This window comes from Mustela erminea, chromosome 2 (genome assembly GCF_009829155.1).
Source record: "Mustela erminea isolate mMusErm1 chromosome 2, mMusErm1.Pri, whole genome shotgun sequence".
Lineage (NCBI taxonomy): Eukaryota > Metazoa > Chordata > Mammalia > Carnivora > Mustelidae > Mustela > Mustela erminea.
Genome location: NC_045615.1, coordinates 129421861 through 129424603, shown reverse-complemented (window position 1 = coordinate 129424603; position 2743 = coordinate 129421861).

The window sequence follows — 2743 nt, the reverse complement described above, 5'->3', positions numbered from 1 at the left end:
TCCAAGGACTTCATCTTTTTGAGATTGTTTCCTTATCTGTAAAATGAGCATAATATTTCATACTCCAAATATTTGTTGCGATGACTGTTGAAAGTTTTATTAAAGAATCTAACAGTTATTGGCATATAGAGGCACTCAACAAATGTTATTTGATATTTCCTTCACAAAGACGAAAAATAATGCACTATCAAGTTGTTCATGGCCTAAATATGATTTGAATATTGATTCCTGCCTCTCACACTTGTATTCCACAATTTTAAGCAAGGTGAAGAGATCCATAGGGACAGGAAATAGATTCTTCCTAAAGAGGAACTTAACAACAGAAGGGACTAAGCAGAGGTGGAGTATTTAAATACCACCAGTCTTCACGTTGCCTGGTTCTAACATGCACAAATTTCAGTTTACCACAGTGTAGTTAAATAGCGCCAGATCTCAACAGAACATTTTAATTTCAGCTGCTATGATATGTTAACTGTGAGAAATTGTATAAATAAAATAAATTGCAAGCTCGTTTGCTAGCCCTTCCCTCCACAAGGCCCTACATAAATAATATATACAGCATGATCATGAATAATCACATCACTTCTTTCAAAGTCTCTTGATGATTGATCACTAAGCATCTGTTGTTAAGTTTTCTCACAGACAGCGAAGCCTCTAGTTGTGCTTCTTCCTTGCCTCTCAGTGATGAACTCCTGTGACATTTTCCAAAAATGGATAATCGAAAGAAGGAAGTAGCTAACCAAAAGGGAAGCGAAGCAAGGAAACAGAAGGGGATAATGTTGGAAGTGACCTCCAACTACACATGCATAGAAGAAGTAGCTGAATGTGAGAGGTTCTGGATATGCAGAGAGAAACTTAGCGAAGGTGAACTTAGTGACACAAATGAGGACAGGACTGTGATGATGCAGATATCCCAGAGGAAGCACTCTGGGCGAAATACTTTAAAGGAATTCGCAGGTATCTTTTACAACATTGAAAGGGCAAAGGAGAAAAAGTGGGAAACTGATCCAGACTTAGAGTGTGACAATTTTCTAAGGCATAGAAGAAAGTGCTTGCTCCATTTCATGAGTTACATGATGAGAAGACAAGCATTGATCACACTGTTCTTGATAAGTTTTTGACAAAGAACTACAACACTTCCATTCTCAATGTTTCTAATGTTTTAAATTACCATCTACTAAACGAATATTAGTTTTACACTCTTTCATTGCCTGTGCGATTATAGTTGACAGTAAGAGTTTTTAACATTTTGACAAAAAACTTATAAATATCACAAACCAATGTAATTCTCTCATTGATTATCAAGATTGCTTAGCACAGTTTCAGTCACACGGTCGTTTTTATGGGTCCATGCTACCATACAAAGCCTGCATGTCCAAGATGTCTGCAAGAGAACTTGTAGCTAAGTAAGTGAGATTAAATGCAATGAACAGGAAACTTGACTCCTCCCTCTGCTACTTCTAGGGAAAGCAAATATGAACACCTGGGCCCCTCCAAAAACCACATGGGAAAGGAACCTTATTTGGGAAAGCCCTAAATGGAAAACTATTTAGATTCTTTCTGAAGCTTAATCCTTTCCAAAGAATTTCTTTTTAGGTCTGTGCTGTGAACTTTTGCATCTGCTTCTACAGAACAATTAGTTTCCAGGGTTGTCGGCAGAATGGGGTAAGAGTACAGACCTGAAGCACTCCCATTGTGCCTGAGATGTAGCCAGTGTTCAATAAATAATCAGCATGCCTATTACGAATCTTGTTGCTGGATTCTAGGGTGACCAGCTGTCCCAGTTTGCCCAGGACTGTGGTGTTTCCCACCCAGAATGCAAGATTTTCAGTGCTAATACTAGGATGGACCCAGGCGATCCAAGAAGGTTGGTCTCTCTGTTTGATGTTCTAGGCTCTGGGCCAGAAAGAATACTGAAGTTACTGCCAGAAATTCTCTTGGGTTTTAGAAAGTGATCAGAAGAGAGAAAAATCCCTCATGCATAGTTTCTAGATTAAACTTCAGGATAGGAAAGGTAGGATGGCCCATGCTTCAGTACTGCACAGAATGGTCTATAATCCATCCCAGGCAGATTTTGTATTTTTTTAAGTTTATAAAGGAAAAAAATAAATGACATATTTAATGGATAAATATCATGCACCAATCACTCTGCCAGAAGCTGAGGGAACACTAGTCAAATCAGACTCATTCCTTATTCTATAGGAGCTGACATTCTAGAAAGGGAGACCGCCATTTCTATGTCCCATGAATCACCATGAAACTACCCTTTACAGAGAGCTGGCACTGTGCAAAGTGCTTCAGACATGTGCTCTCCTTTTGTCTTCCTGACAACCCCAACAATGTACTATTACTCTATTTTACAGATAAGGAAACTGACATTTGGAGAGTTTGAGCTGTACAAAGTCACAACGCTAGTAGGTATGATAATTAATCTCAGGACCAGGTTTGTAGTGGCTGAGAGCATGGGCTCTGGGGTCAGCAAATCTGCATTTGAATCCTGATTTCCACTGGCTTGCCATGTGACAAATGTCAGTGAGCTGCTGCTTCCTCCTCTGCAAAAATGGGGTTGATCTTAATATCCACTTGTGAGAGTCATAAAGATTAAATGAGAAATGCACTTAGCATGTGCTTGACATGTAGTAAATGTCCCACAAATGTTTACCATCATCATCATCCCCAAACCCATGTATTTCCCCTATAGCATGGGGCTTCTTCCCTTTCTAGGGACATTCTTAGGGGAATG